The sequence below is a fragment of the Anas acuta genome, chromosome 2 (genome assembly GCF_963932015.1).
Source record: "Anas acuta chromosome 2, bAnaAcu1.1, whole genome shotgun sequence".
NCBI lineage: Eukaryota > Metazoa > Chordata > Aves > Anseriformes > Anatidae > Anas > Anas acuta.
Window position 1 is genome coordinate 110,501,263 of NC_088980.1, and position 16,639 is coordinate 110,517,901.

Below are 16,639 nucleotides of genomic sequence, written 5' to 3' on the forward strand. Positions count from 1 at the left end.
TTTTTTTTTTTGCCTCAGGGGAGTAAGAAGATGTTGAGAGAGAGCAGGATTAGAATTTGATATTCCATGATCATTCCTGTAAGAGAAACCATCACCTTCCCACCTGTATATTTACTGCAAGTGGGATATGAAGACCAGAAATACGAATGATAGCTTTTTAGGAGCTGTTAGAATACAAAAATAACCTTCACTCTGAAACTATTACTTTAACTCCCTTCCATTTTCCAGATGAGTTGTTTTCTGTAGTTCTGCCTGTTTTTCTCTTGCATTATAATCATTACAGTATATATGATGTCTCTTCATACAGTTGATCATAAACAACTATTAAATTTAAACTGTAGTTTCAATTTCTTTTACTGTGCAAGTCTTTAAGGAGTATTTTGTTTGAAGTAAGCCTAAGTAATAATATTTAATGGAGATTGACTTGTCTATGAGAGTTATGATTAACCTTCACTTTTGTATAACTCCAATAGATTTCCATTCCAATTAAAATACCTTTAATTTGCTTCTGAAAAAGATCTTTGTCTTGTCCAGAATCTAAAGCAAATTGGGGCAGGAAAAAGTCTTTAAAATTAGTCCTTTTTTTTTTTTTTTTTTTTTTTTTTTTTAATTTGAGAATTTATCTCTAAGAAAATACTATCCTTGTCATGGGAGATCCTTATTTGTACACCAGCTGGGAAACTTTTGAATTTGTAGAACCTACTAATGGTAGTTCTGTTATTAACTTGTAACTGTAAGCAATTGCCAGGCAATTCAAATATCTAATCATAACCTGATAAGCTGAAATAACTTGTAACCCACATATTACAGAGAGCACAAGGATACAGTTAGGTGAAAAGAAACATATTTCTAATGTTGGTCTGTTGAAGTCCTCAAAAACACATGATTCAAAACATTATTCTAGACCACAATTTTCTTTGCATCTTCAACCTGCATGCCAGCTCTACCAGTGTTTGATTCCAACTCCAAGGATGATGATAGGAGTCAAGTGCCTCGCTGTTTATTATAGCTGGCCCACTAGCACTGCAGAAATTTGTCAGAAGGACTAAGGCAATAGTGTCCGGAGAAAAAAGAACTTACAATGTCCTATGTAATGGCACTCTCTAGTGACACTGGTGTCTAACTAAACTATATTATGAACATTCAAAGAGGAAGGACTGAACATAACTGAAAGTCTCCCTTCTCTGTTAGAGAGGTAAAGAAATTGACTTTTAATTTCAGAAGTGCACAGCTCAGCAGATACAGGCTACAATTACTCAATCATGTAATTAATTTACCAGACTTGTTGCATATTTTCAAACTAGGCATTGGTCCTCTTTAAAAATAAAAGTTGAATTTCCTCAATGTGACTTAGTTATGTTACCTTTCTTAAACATCATTCTGCTGTTTAAGTAATACAATATGTATCATGAGAGGCTTGTGGTGCCCTTAAGAGGGTTAAAAAATTTGGTGCTCAGTATCTAAAGGTTTATGATCTGATTTCTTCTCTGACAGCAGAAAATGCAAAATTCCTTAATTCTAAAAGCAAAAACAATTATATCAACTCAATTAGAATAGGACAAGTTGTTAGATGAAAGTTGTCAGTGAAACCTTAGCTTCATTCTGCTTTAAACACAAGAAAAAAAAAAATCCGCTTTTTGGTATTATAAATGTTGTATTATCCTGATTAGTTTTCTAGCTAACAATTTTATGTTTCCTGCATGTCTTTTTTTTCCTCATTACTCATGAATGTCTAGTATTTAGTTTCTATCTGACTAGTAAAGGAAGGAACTCTCACATATTCTCTTTCCTTTTTCTTTTTCTTTTTTTTTTTTTTCTTTTTCTTTTCTTTTTCTTTTTCTTTTTCTTTTTCTTTTTCTTTTTCTTTTTCTTTTTCTTTTTCTTTTTCTTTTTCTTTTTCTTTTTCTTTTTCTTTTTCTTTTTCTTTTTCTTTTTCTTTTTCTTTTTCTTTTGTGTCATTTTCTATCCATGTTATTCATAAGAATTTATTAAATATTTTAAGAAATCCTTCAGGCAAGTTGTTGGAGCTTTTTGCGGTATACTGTTGTTCATAAGATTAACTTAGGCTGTATTAAATTGATATAGACATGTCATATTTTTAAGAGGAGGAAAGTCCTGTTCTTTCCTCCTGATGGGTGACCAGGACCCAGCAGGAAGGAGGAGAACAGGTGGGGGGTGGTTTTTGGATCAAGGCTTTGGGTATTTTGAGCTGGGGCAGGCCTTTGAGAAGCTGGGCATGTGCACTGCTGACAGCTCAGCAAGTGAGGCACAAGCATATTGGGGAGCAAGCTCTCTGGACTTATTATAATTTTTTGAGTACTGTTCCAGTTCTGGGCTCCCCAGTACAAAACAGACAGGGATCTCCTGGAAAGAGTCCAGTGGACAGCCACAAAGATGATACAGGGCCTGGAGCATCATCTCTATGAGGAAAAGCTAAGAGACCTGGGTCTGTTCAGCCTTGTGAAGATAAGACTGAGAGGGCTTAGACTGTATTAATGTTTACAAATACCTTAAGCATGGGAGAGAGAGGGATTTGGCCAACCTCTTTTCAGTGGTTTGTAGGGACAGGACAAGGGGCAATGGCCACAAAATGGGTCACAAGAAGTTCCACACCAACATGCGAAAGAACTTCTTCATGTGACAGAGCACTGGAACAGGCTGCCCAGGGAGGTTGTAGAGTCTCCTTCTTTGGAGATATTTAAGGCCTGTCTGGATGTCTACCTGGGCAACCTGCTGTAGGGAACCTACTTTGGCAGAGGGGTTGGACTCGATGATCTCTTGAGGTAGCTTCCAACCCCTACAGTTCTGTGATTCTGTAATTCTGTGAAAGCTGCTAACTATATTCAACTCTTTTGTTCTGCTCCAAGTTTCTTCCAGGCACAGTGACCCTTAAATTGAAAGCAATAATTTGTATACAAGAGGAGAACAAATTAAAATGTGATTCTCAAAATCACACTATAAGATACTTGTCAAAATTTTTCCGTCTCTCAATCTAAAATCAGGATCCTCAGAGTACTTTATCATTAAATAAAATTAAGGAATTCTGTGTGATATTTCAATGAGCTAAACCATTCAGAATTACAGGCAAGAGAAGAATGTATATCTCTGAGAAGAAGATCTGCATCTTTGCAGTTCTTCTGTAAGCAACTCAGATAAACATGCCACAAATTAGAACAGCAAAAAGGCTAAGAGCTCCACAGATTCTCCAGGCAAGCAAAAATTTTTCAGCACAATAGTGGCATAAAGTTGTGCTTTCCTTACTGTGTTAAATCTATTTTGTGTTGAAGAAGTTGCCTTGTTTCAAAGTGCAGTAGAGCAAAGTAACAGAATGGTGTTTCCTGTGGTTCTTTTGTTGTCTGATAATATCTGAATTCTATGTCTTCCTGAAGTTGGAGATTATGCAACCATGAGGGGGAAGGCATGGCCAATGGCATATCTCATGTCCTCATTTTCCTGTCTACTTCATGGTCTCTCATGGGCACAGGCTGTTTGAACCCCTCTGACCGGAAAGTTGAGGTAATAGCCTCTCCATTTCAAACTACCAGTGGAAACCCCAGCCTTTCAGGAGAGAGAGTGGAGGTCATATTTGAAAAGGTTAATTCCAAATGTGTACTTAGAAGAGGAGGAGGTGGCTGATGTTTCTCCCATCTACATGTTGGAATAGGTCTGGTCAGACAGCAAGTCGATCTCAGTGCTGTCGTCAGATGGGGAAGTGAAGGAATAAATCCCTCCTCTCTCCTTGTAAAGCATAATAATTAGAGATTGTGAAGAAGGTTGTGTGTTAATTTTAGGTACAAGAAATAAAACATTTTATCTCCTCTAGTAAATTTTATTTTCATTTTAATAGTTTTTATGGGTAAAATTGATTTTTAAATGTCTAATTAATTTTTCTAATTAATATTTTGGAGAGTTATGTAAATGAAATTGAAGAATCTGAAAATCTTGTCATTTATTTGACCTTTCCATTAAGTATATGGAATATTGACAGCTACCCCCCTTCCAAAAAAAAAAAAAAAAGAACGTACCTGCAAGAAAGGGAAGAAATTATATAAGGTTAATGCTGCTAAAATGTCCTGTGGTGTTTCAATTTGGATATTCAATAATGTGTGCTTGATTCCAATTTCAGCATGTTCAGTTGTAAAGAGCAAACTCTGGGTTGCTATTTTGAAATCAGCGGAGTCAATGTCTAAATCCATTCGATTATCAGCAGTTCTATTTTCTGCTCTTTATTGGGTAATATACCATCAGCAAAGATGTGGATTTATGCCAGTGTACTTCTGCTTTCTTCTCCCTTCAGGGTGACTACCTGACACTTGCTGGTTTTGATCTCTGACACTTTGATTCCTGGGCAATACCTAAAAGACTTTGCAGTGGACGCACTTGTTCTGTGGCCCCAGGGTGCCTTTTGTAAGTCCATGCAGTTTGTTAAAGCATTTTTATTTAGTTAGTTTTTAAGTGATGGGAAAGAATGATCATATTTCTTTCCTCACTTATGAAACATGCTTTCCTTTGTGGTTTTTGAGAAGCAGTTCTGAAGTAGCCTTAACAGGCTGGAGAATCTGATCCACAATTTTGATGTTTTGTTTTGCATAGCTTAGCATAGGTAGTGAGGGTAAGACTCCAATTTGCTGCTGACAAAGGCCATTTCCTCCCAATATAGCATTTCACTTCCTTCTTTCTCCGACTCCCACAAAAGCTTAGACATTTCAGAAGCTGTCAGTTGCTTTCACAGAAATGTTCTAGTTCACCGCAATAAAAGTTCTATGTGAACATCAGAGGAGAACAGAAATAATAAAGAAATCAGAACTGTTGGTTATCTCACAGTTTTAAAGTCTGTTTTTTGTTTGTTTGTTTGTTTCGATTTGTTTTGTTTTGTTTTTCTGTTTGTTTGTTTCTTTCTTTGTTTTTCTAAACAAATTTAAGTTATTTTAATGACGTTTGTATATATGGCCTTTATGTTCAGTGGATCTGCTTTTGAATTCAAAAGTTGCTTAATTGTTACAGCTTGCATTCATCTTCTCATGCACATGCACCTGAGTTGCACAGTATTATTAGTAATGATTGATTGTAAAAACCTTGTAAAAATAGCAGTACATGTACAGGCTGCCTACTACACCAAAAGAGTTCAGACTAATTCAATTTCAATAGGTATATACTGTGCATTAAAAAAAAAAAAAGGGGGGGGAGGGTTAAATGCTAATCTCCATCATACTGATAATTATTCCTTTCTTCCATGTCTTTTCTAAAAGCAAAATCCACAATTGATTTCCTCATTTTTATCTTTCACTACTGCATGAGCATGCTCTAACTACATTACAATGCTTGCTCCTGTTCTTTCTCACTCTCATTTCACTCACCTAGGACTGCTCGGCATTTTCTGTTCATTTATTTTTGCAGCTGTGGCCACTGTTACTTTTAAGTGTCCCTCAGGTAACTTCTTAGTACAGATTTTCATTTAAAATTCCACTGTCTTTTATTCAGTGACTTCTAACACCCTCATTAGGTGGTTATTATTATATTGTGCTCATTATACAGTTATGGCCTGTCATTCCTGTTTTTATTTATCATTTCAGGATAGTCACTGCATGTGACACAGGGTAATCACAGTGATATATGCCAACACTAATACCCATAGTATAAATCTGCAGAGACCTGGGAATTTTGGTTGGTGAAGGTTATAAGAGTAATCAGACTACTTCCTTTCTGCCAATAGCGTGCGTAAGTCTTACTCTGTCAGTAATTCCTAGTAGCATTACTCAGAAAGTTGATTTTTCTCCCTAAAATTATTTCCACTGAGTGTTATGTTAGCGATCATTTGGTCATGGCCAGAGCTATGCCAGGACTTCAATCATTCTACACAAGATGATTTTTGAATGAGGTCTGTGGAAGCAAACACAGAGCACATCATCACCATCGATGCAAAACTCTTCATGCAAATATTCTAAAAGGCAGATAGATGCTTTGGCTGTTATATAAAATAATATTTCCTAATTTCTGACTTCCTTTCATTTTATTGTATGCCAAGTCTGTTTTCCAAACTTCCCGAGTGCATGTATCATAGTAAATTCATTGACCAACTCTGGGCCAATAGATACACAGCCCCACTCAGATCCTGGTGTCCAGACTTCCAAAATGTTCCTCTCATTCCCTGATATCTTGATCTCCCATTATAAAAAACCTCCAAAACAAAGTGTAGGAAGTTTGACCACTTTCCTCCCGGTTGCTTGTGAGTGTGCATACTTGGCAGAACAGAACAGTGTTGCATAACTGTTCCTCACATTAATTTGGCCCCCACAGTTTTAACTAGTCTCCCATTATTGTCATCATTAGTATATTTTAATACTTTACTGCCTGGTAGGAAATTAGAAGACTTTAGATTAAAAGACATTTTAGTTTTTGGTATTTCTCAGCTGAAACTTTATATATTTATATGTTACCTAACAGAGTAATTGAGGTGTATATGGTAAGGTGTGTTTGTAGGATAGTCTATGGCTTTGTCAAGAACTCTGTGAAAAGCCTCTAACATGACCCTTAATTTGTGACATCTTTTATTTCTACTTGACATAAGCAAACACAGAGATGTTTCCCTGAGATAAGAACCAAAGTCCAAGCTACTGGAAGCCTAGAGCTTTTGCCAAAGCAGATAGAGCTATAAGATGACTTTATTTTCATGTGTTATTGTTTGCGTTAAATTTCATTTTAAAATATGCTCAAAAGAGCATATTTTAACATTGGGATACGTTTAGCCTCACAGGTTCACCTAAATATTTGCTTTTATAGACTAAAGGTTGCTTCCCATATTTTATCTCTATGAAAGCACTTTAAATAAAATATTTTTGGGTTGGGAAAGAGGGAGTGCATAGAAAGCTTTTAAATGTACTATTCTTTGTTTGACATTTGTTCCCAAATTTACCCAAAACAAAAACAAGTAACCCTAATTGTTCTCTATGTGTCCAATATATTGTCTGTGTCCAATGTGAACGATAATGCATTAAATATAAACACAGTGTTGGAGTGAGGAGGAAGTAGAATATAATTTCAAATGCTACTCTTTAAATTCTGCTTCTTCATACATGTCACTTTCTGGAAATGAAATGTTATCATTTTAATTCTTCTATGACAATTTACATTATTTGTGTAAACAGAGTGTGGAAGATATATAAAGTCAAAGTGTTGAAACTTGTTTCTGTGCTCTCTTTAACATAGCAGTGAAGTTTTTGGTATGGAAAATTCTTCACATGGAGAACATTCCAACATTGTCAATGGAGAAATTCCTACTTCTGTAGATTTTATATCAAACTGTAACAGATAAGCCTCTTGTAAATCATTCTGAGCATTTGAGGATAGTGTAGAAAATTTTAGACTAAATTATTAAATGTAACACTGTGTTAGATAGACTGCAACTAATTTTAGCCATGGCTTAATGAAAATATCTCATGGAGGTAATTTCAGCTGGTGATTATGAATAAGAATGTATGGATCTATGTCTCTCTCTCTATATATATTTCCCTCTAGTTTTGTTACTGTATACCAACAAGATACGCTGTGCTGGCATTTAAATTCTGATGTAGACCAGTTTGTACACAAGAAAAAAAAAGTTCCCCACATGAAAATAAACAGTTATAGTGTACACAGGAATTTTGTGAAAATTGCTACACCTTTTGTCAGATGCATGTTTCTCTGGAGAGTGTAAGATATGCAAGATGGGCCTGACAAATAAATAAGTAGTAGAAGGATGTTTTGAAAAATGTAAAAAGAGATTTTTTTTTTTTTTAAAAAGAAGATTCGTATCTTGCATAGAACAACTCTAAAATCAAGTATTGACTGAGCTATTAAATTGACAATTTCTATAACATATTCAATATTGAAGTTAAGATAATATCAAGGAAACATCTACATTAGATTTTCAAATTTCCAAGTCCACCTTTAAGGCAGCTTACAAGGAAATTATTCCCAAAAGATGTCTTGGATTTTATATTCTATTTTGCCTGGACTATTTCAATAAAATGAAAAATCAGTTTTGAATTAAGTAATAGAAATTTCAGTAGTGTTGCTTCTACTTTCCTAAGATGTAATCCCCCCAAAGCACGGTTATTTGGAAGAAAATATTAGAACACATATATGTAAGTGGAGGACTAGAAGTGATAAAGATCACATGGAAGAAGTAAATGCAAAGTAATGTGCATGCATTAAGTAAATCTGTGTGCATTGAGGTGGAAGTTTTGAATATGAATACATGAGAAAAGGAGAAGTGGCTGCTGAGGATAAAGTTGGTCACATGATTTCAAAGTTTGTGGAAACTTTGTGTGTGTCTGTGTCTGTGTAAGGGTCAGGTTTTAAGATTAGAGTTCTTCAAAAATTTGTCACTATAAACTTCCCTTCCACACAGTATTACCGTGCCCTTGGAGCTGTTTTTCTAACTTCTAACAAGTAAGGCTTATTTTTTTTCTTTTTTCTCCCCCTCCCCCCCCCCCCCCTTTTTTTTTTTTTTTTTTTTTTTTCTAAAGGAAAAGAACTGTAGTGTAAAATTGTGTTGTTACAGGAGTTTAAAAGAAGGTCAGAGTCAGGGAAAACTGCTAAAGAATGAAGAGAAAAAGTTAATGTGAAGCACTGTGACCTGCTGATTTTATGGTTACATCAGGAACTTTAACACCATCTTTGGCATTTGCAGGCAATTTTAACTATTGTGTTATGTAGATGTCAATAGGAAATTCTATGTTTTCACAATGAATGGGATCTGTTTTTCTCTTAGGTAATAAAACTATGTAAAGAACATATGACCTATGGTACTGGAGAGGTAACATCCCCTTGGTTATAAATGAAGGAAAGATGGATTTGTTTTAATTTTTAAGTTTCATGGGTGACTTCAGAAATCTTTCTCTTGGAATTAGGGTAGTTTTTCAGATGGTGTGTGCAGCCTGTTGTTACAGAAATTAAATACAAAAGAAGGATTTTCAAAAGTGAAATGAATGGCCCTCCTTTTGAAAAGCTGATTTATTTATTTTTTTACTATGCCTTAGTTCTACATAAAAAGCTTTTTTTGGGTGGGGGGAGGTGGAGGGGAGGGGGAAAGAGGAGCAGTGTCTACTTCTTTGAATTAGTTTGACAAATTGTGAATATTTTTCTCACACTCAGGATACACATAAAGAAGATTTATGGATTGCACTTCCCTAGAATTTTCATAGACTTTACTCCTTATTGAGGAGGTTCATTTGTATTATCACATGTACAAAACACAAAGATCATGAATTTTCTTAGGAATGACTTAGAAATTTGTCTTAAAATTCATTCATTTAAATTCTTCTATTACAAGAACGTGTCCAAATCACTTGTATTTCATAACTGGTTGGAGATCCCACTCTTAGAAATTCGTGGACCAAGTGATTACTGGGCATCATTAAAAAGCAGGCTTGGGTTATATTCAGTTGTCTCCAATATGTGCAGTTTAGTTACACAGGAGAACACAAAACTTCAAGTCCAGACAAAATGAGATCAGAGATACCTGGTCTGGGTTTTGCATGGCAACTTTATTTTGCAAAGCAAAATAGCACTGTTTATTTTTAATCAATTCTGAGTTATTGACTGTCCTCTCAATGAAAGAGATGGAATGATGTTCCAATACTTTGGCAAGGGCAGTTTACTGTTTTTCCATCATTACAACAAAATCACAGCTGCAACACTGTTAAATATGTGTTCAGTATGGCTCCTTCCCTGTTCAAGATGCTTTTAGAGAAATAGGCTGAGTGCAAGTCTGTCAGTCTTTTAGTAGTGCCCAGAGAGGCAATATCTGAACAAAGTAAAAGGATAAGGAGAGACAAATCCTGTGAGGATAGAAGCACTACCATGCTCTACCACCTGCACTTATTAACTTTTTGCCTCGAAAAATCTTCCTCATCAGATGGTGAAGAATCTCAAAAATGTTAATTTCACTTGCCAATTAATAATTCTTCAGAACCCTTGAATTGCAATAATGGGTACTGCTTGATGATTTTAAAATCGTAATTCTAATGTGAATCATGTCTTTCCCCCCCTCCCCCCCCTCTTCCACCTAGATCCAATTTTTTAATCACTTTACCTTTGGTAAAGACCAAAACAGGAAAGTAGCTGAAATAAAAGGGCATCTAATATGATCGTGTTTGAGAAGTAGGAGAGTTATTATATTTGTAATTATACCTTAAACAGAATGTTCAACTCTGTTACGTTTTCTCTCATGGTATGACCCCACTCACACACCAGCCATTTATGTACAGCATTCTCTCTGCTTCACGTTTTGTTACACCATGGTCTTAATGACTGCACCAACAAAACGCTAGTGGCCAGAATTTATTCTAAATACTACCAAACCCATTAATATCTGTGTTTAAAATCAACACCCTTGGAAAGTTTAATCTTTCTAAATAATCCTATAAAACAACAACATCATTAGAAATAGCCCATGTAGAATTTCATCCTATTTGCAGAGCTATTAGTAAGGAATTTCTTGTAGTATGTTCTCTTTCCTAACTCCCACTCTACTGAGTACCATCTGTTAAGATGGAGTAGAGTCAGCTGAAATCAATCAGTATCTTCCCTCAAGGACCCACTACCATTTTCTGGAATATACGATTTTGAAACATTAGCCTCCCATGTTATGAGTGGCTCCACCTTTTCTGCCCAAGGTGAATTCCCAAAATGGTTTAATTAAACTCACTGAGTTTTTAACAGGGGATTCTCAGTATCTGTCCTGCCTCTTTGTGAAAGTGTAGGTTACAACAGCTTCTATCTGTGACTGTAGGCAGCTAAGAGGTGATATTAATAACCATTTTTCTTAGTGAGTGAAGGGAGCAATGAGGAAATTCAGTTTCCCCTAGCATCAGACAGAAGCAGAATGAGGTATTAAAATTTACCAGCTAAGTCAGAAATATGAATGACTCAAATTTGTATTCTGGGAAAGTAGCAGCTGCCTCAGCTCAAGGTCACCACAGTGAATAACACTTTGGAACCACCTGCCTCCTAAGCCTGAGCTTTGCTTTTCTTCTCATGCATGTATTTGTATCAATAATGTCCATTGCTTTATCCAATCACCGAGATTTGCTTTCCTTTTTGGTTTGCAATTTGCCTTCACTGTAAGAACAAGCGTTTAAAACACCTCACTAATCTAATTTAAGCTTAACTATATTCTACTTCAGAGTTTCATTCCTCAAAACTACCCTCTTTCTCCAAACTTTAAATAATTTTCTTAGATATCTCACTGTGACTGTTGCAGTTATTTTGGCTTCTGCATATTCCTATTATTTGACTTTTACATATGTTACTGTCTTTTAGGCATGGGTAAAAAGTATTTAATGTGAAACACATAACCTTAACCTTGCTTCGTGTTTTTTTTTGTTGCTGTTTTGTTTTTTTTTGGTCTGTTTTTTAATATGGCATTGGATCTCTTCATACATTACAATATGTTTTGGTAGGCTTAAAAAAAAAAAAAAAAGAGAGAGAGAGATTCTGCTGCCTCTGAGGACTTTCTTGAGAACTCAAAATGAAGCTGATGAGATTCCAGGTACAAGCAAGATCCTTCAGTGCAGCATTGTGCCTCTTATTTCAAAACTCCCATCTGTCACTTCAGAATCACCCTTTCAGATGTAATCCTGGTTGTGTTGACAAGTTCCTTTGGAAATGGGTTCAACTGTTGAGATTGGAAAATAAATGTCAAGACATGGTTGTTTATACTTTGCATGGACTTAAATGCATGCTACAGTATCAAATTTTATTATTTCTAAATGTGTTGAATTATTTTTTAAATAGTTCAGTTCTCCTTCAGTTTGTTGGGCCAGGATATCCAGACATAGCTGAGAATTGCTGTTTTGCATTAGTATTTGTAAGGTATCTTTGTAAGGTCCAAACTATTGGCATCCCTTGTACAATGCCTATGCATATACACAGCTTTGGCGATGTGCACTGCATCTTTAAGATGGTTTGCGTTCTTATCTCCCACATGTTATGCTGGAGAAAAAGCAGTGAACTTGAATGATAGAAACTTCTGCAGAGGTCAGAAGACACAGAAGTGTTCTGTCTCAGTGTTCAATATTATATTGCTTTTATTTCTCAGTAGTAATAAGACAGCAAGATTAATGACAGGATAGAAAATGGAAAGATCTTGTTTTGCCATGATTGTTTCATGTCTTTCCTGTACAGAAACTTTCATGCTTAATTTTCTGTCTTGCCATTGCTTATAGCTCTATAACATCCTCTTTATGGAGGCATGATAGTCAGTGCTTTGTTTAGGACTAATATATTGCAAGTGATTGCTTTTACATCATTCCTGAGAGAAACATTGCTTTTTGTATGGCATCTAAGTAAAGCTGGGGAACTACATAACTGCTGAGATAAACTCGGTACACCTGACAAGGCAAGCACAGTAGATTACTTTTTGTGGAGCGTAGAATCATGTGAAATGAAAGCTGTTCAGTGTAAAGAAAAGGTCAGGTTTGTTGCTTCTATGGGACCATCTTACTATGAAACTGGTAGACAATCACTTCAGTTAATCACATAGCAAAATTTAACAATGGTGTGTGTTTGCTTGGTTTGGTTGATGTTTTCAATATATATATAAATATATATCTTTATTACACAGTCTAGGTGCTTCTAGAATCAATATCAATTGATTTCTGTCAGTGGTCTTAAAAGAAGATACAATTTTGAAATATTTTCATATTGCCTTTATCTTCCACTGTACATCAAAGATCCCTTAGTATAACTGAGAATTGGCACCTATGAATCTGCAAGAATAAGCTCCAACATGATGTAATTTTTTTCCATCAAGACAGACAGAAGAGTTGCAGTCCAAATGCACAAGCCAAGAGATGCACTCATGCATCTTACAAACCACCCATTTCTGTAGTCCAGAAGCCAAAGTTTGTTAATTCCACCCACATCAATTACAGAGAAATAATGCTAAGTGACTCATCATGGGAAAGTCACAATTGATGTATCTTGTTAAACACACTCTCCTAGATGAAAAATACAAGTTAAAATGAAATTGCACTTATTGACAATGTAAATAATATGCATACAGCAGTCATTGCATGCTTGCAGTCCTCATTATAGTTCAGAATCTATTTGAGAACCCAGAATAAATCCATAATTTCAGGTGCTGTAAATATCTGCTTTGAACCTTGGCCCAAAAATATTTTAGCAAGGAATTAACATTTCAAGAGGAAAATTAAATTAGGTTTTACAGTTAAGGGAGGCAAAAGTAAATCACATTATAAATGAAAGGATTTATGTTTGCACATATTCAGTAGAGTGACCTATCTTTTCAGTTCAAAGGTGCTTCATAATTAAAGTCTAACATTTACAGTAACTAGCCATTTGTGCTTTGCTAGGAACAACATTCTGTTTCTTTTCCTGAGAACTAATTCTGCCTTAAAAAAATCCACCACTATTTTTTTTTTCCTTCGTGACAAACAGATAATCAGGACAGGAGGAGTAGAGCAGAATCACATGGAATGTGATTATGTCTGCAGTTTATTTTGTCAAAAGATACCTATCTATATAGTCTGAATACAAACAAGCTTTCTGGATTCTGACTATCATCAACAGAATTAGAGAAGTTATTTTTCTCTGGGTCTTTTCGGATCTGCCTTTTGTTCCCTGGAGATATTTCCTCTTCATTTTGTTGTAAGTTCTGTCTGAGAACACACAAGGTGTTGGTTTCTTTTAAGTATTTTATTGTGAGCAGCAGTAATTACAGTCAACACATTCTCCAAACAGTATCTACCATCACTACTCTGTAATTTGCTTTACCATTACTCCTTTGTGAATTAATTTAGTGAGGTTCAAATTAAAACTTTTTTCTAAGTATGTCATTAATACTTGGCTTTAATATATACTAGGTGCGTTTATATATGTAATTCTAATATGAACTGCATCTAGTAATAATCTCCAGATAGCTAGCTAAAAAGAGTAAATTTCTGAAAGCTTGTGAATGTGAAGGGATATGTATACAAATATGTACTCTCTTTTGATAGCTGACTAAACCAAACTCCCTCATCATCAGAGTCAGTTGCTCAAGGTGACTGTGACACAAACTGTAAACTATGGTGTAAACACAGCATTCTTTGCAGGGAAAGCATTACTTTTAAACAAAAATGGCTACTTCATACACTGATCATCCATGTTTTTGGATGATTTAGTTGTATGCTTTCACAAATCATTTGTACACACAGAGTCCTAGCACATGACACAATGAACACAATACTTATGGGTCTGATGTGTCTACTGCCTTCAGAAACCCTGCTTAGGTGTATAAGAGTACAAGGGACCTGAGTTGACAGGAAAAAAAATCACTGATATTTTGCTTTAAGAAATACAATTTGACCTGAAAAATACTGACTAAAGTGATGTCATGTAGAAATGCATATAAGGTTTGTGCCTAAGGCCTAGTCCTGCCAGTATACGTGTTCCTTAATTAAGAGGCAGAAGTCTCGTTTGAGTGAGTAATCTGTAATTTTCACAGGAAAATTAAAATTCACAAATAAAGGAAAAAAATTATAAAAATATCCACTAATATCTGAGGACCTGATGTTATGTGGTCTGTTACGTATGTATGTGTCTGTTTGCAAAAATATCACAGAATCACAGAATTGTCTAGGTTGGAAGAGACCTCAAGATCATCGAGTCCAACCTCTAACCTAACACTAACAAGTCCTCCACTAAACCATATCGCTAAGTTCAACATTGAAACGTCTTTTAAAGACCTCCAGGGATGGTGACTCCACCACTTCCCTGGGCAGTCCATTCCAATGCCTCACAACCCTCTCAGTAAAGAAGTTCTTCCTAATATCCAACCTAAAACAACCCTGTCACAACTTTAGCCCGTTCCCCCTCATTCTGTCGCCAGGCACGTGGGAGAATAGACCAACCCCAAGCTCGCTACAGCCTCCTTTAATGTACTTATAAAGAGCGATAAGGTCACCCCCAAGCCTCCTTTTCTCCAGGCTGAACAACCCAGCTCCTTCAGCCGCTCCTCATAAGACTTGTTCTCCAGACCCCTCACCAGCTTTGTTGCCCTTCTCTGGACTCGCTCGAGCACCTTGATGTTCTTCTTGTAGCGAGGGGCCCAAGAAAATATGCCAAAGAAAAAATCCTATATATTTATGAAAGCACTGAACATGCTTGTGTATCAAGCCACCGCTGTCTCCAGTGTGTTTCTTTGTTTCTTAATATATTCTCAGTGGCAGGAATGGTGTTATTACATGGTCATCATAATGTAAATCTTCTTTCTAATGTCTCAATCTCAGACATGTTCAACATAAGAAAAGAAATGCTAGAAATTAATAACTACTGTTATAAATTCCAGAAATCATTTCTGGTTCCTTTGAGGGTGAAATGTAAAGTAGCCACATTTAGCACCAGGTGTTGTGTTAGAGGATACCATTTGTCTTGAGATGTAATTGGGGTCATGATTAAAAGGATTCTAATTCCCTGCCTCAGCTATTATTCTTGGGTTCAGCCTTAACCCCCTTCGTCATATGCTGGCTCTATTACCTTCACTGACAATAGTTTGCATACTGGGGGTTATTTAGTCACCATCAGAGACTGCTAGCTCAAAATCACGCTGAATCCCACATTTGCAGGGCTTGCAACAGATATGCATGCCTCCATATTTATCCTCCAGTAAATTTTGAAACTGCAAGAAGTAGATTTATTAAAATATATTAGTAGATTGGCTCACTGCTCTGTAAAAAAGGGAAAGATCTCCCTTCCTCTCTATCCCCAGAGTGCAATTTGCTCACCTGAATCATGTGGTTCTGTTTTGTTGCTGATAGTGTAAGTCCAAGTGCTTTCACTTTGTTGCTATGGAGTAAGGTGGATAAGAATTCAACTGATTTTTTGGAGCACTTCTCCAGATTTAAAAGTGCTGCTAGCCGTCACATAGGAGGGAGGAGTATCAACAGAAGTCACATGAGTCTGCTCCATCCTAGTCTTTCCATACCTCAAGTGGATTTTCTATATATGGAGCATGTATTCCTTTTGGATTTTAAATTTGTGTGCATATGCACTTATTGGACCTGAATAATCTGAGAAATTATTTCTAATTTTTTTTTGTGATATCTGACATGTTTCATTCATAGAAAATTACTTTATCTAGAAATAAAAATCCTGCTATTTTTCCCCCCTCTCGTTCTGTCATTGAGATTTGCTTTTGTTTTGATACCCATTTTCTGCGTTCAAAACTTTTGGAGGCTAGGAGGGTAAGGGCTGAGAGTTTTGCTGCATATCCTGAAGATGGCAAGGTTCTGCTGAGGGAGTGTTCAGAACTGGCAGTCTTCTGATAAGAAGTTAAAACAGACCTAAGATCTGCAGACAAGGTCAAGTTCAGGTTTTATGTTTGATCTTTGAATGATTATTGTTTGTGTATTCCATTTTGGTTATTCCATTTGGATACATCTCTTACCCTCACATCCTATCATCTAGTCTTACACAGCCTATGTTTCCAAAGAAGGGCTGAGTAAATTCCTCCACAAGAAGTAATAATATTTCAGAATAATGCAAATTAACATAATAAACTCCACTTTTCAAAGTTTGTTATAAATATTATGATTATGCTGCAATATATAGTTAGGTAAGAGTGCCCTAAGGAGCTGCACAGGATTTTGAGATA

At 35.8% G+C, this 16,639-nt stretch overlaps 1 protein-coding gene across 1 annotated transcript in view; it reads left to right on the plus strand.

Annotated features, from left to right (window-relative positions):
* The first annotated feature begins 8,301 nt into the window (after window positions 1-8,301).
* The window catches only part of ST18 (ST18 C2H2C-type zinc finger transcription factor), a 198,645-nt gene continuing 190,307 nt past the window's right edge, over window positions 8,302-16,639 (plus strand). Inside the window, exon 1 of the mRNA XM_068671696.1 lies at window positions 8,302-8,430. The gene's annotated coding sequence lies outside the window, so the exon portion shown is untranslated. The remainder of the gene's footprint in view (window positions 8,431-16,639) is intronic.